This window comes from Dipodomys ordii, unplaced genomic scaffold (genome assembly GCF_000151885.1).
Source record: "Dipodomys ordii isolate 6190 unplaced genomic scaffold, Dord_2.0 Scaffold144, whole genome shotgun sequence".
In the NCBI taxonomy this organism is placed as follows: Eukaryota; Metazoa; Chordata; class Mammalia; order Rodentia; family Heteromyidae; genus Dipodomys; species Dipodomys ordii.
The window spans coordinates 4,367,966-4,368,223 of NW_012267360.1; positions in this window are offsets into that span (position 1 = coordinate 4,367,966).

The following is a 258-nucleotide window of genomic DNA, read 5'->3' on the forward strand; positions in this document are numbered from 1 at the left end:
CAAGTGTATAGTTCTAATGGTCTCCATTTCATGGGGCTGTGCGTCTGTTAAATAGGCTCAGTTGCATTATATTATTCTCTTGGACCTTGTTCCCTAAATGAAATAACACAAGAAATCAGTTGGTCTAAATTAAGATTTGAACAAAAGCAAAGCATCATAACTATCTGAAAACATACATTAAAATAGCTTCACTTTCCTCCCTTCCTTCCTTCTTCTTTCCTCCCTCCTTCCCTCCCTCCCTCCCTCCCTCCCTCCCTC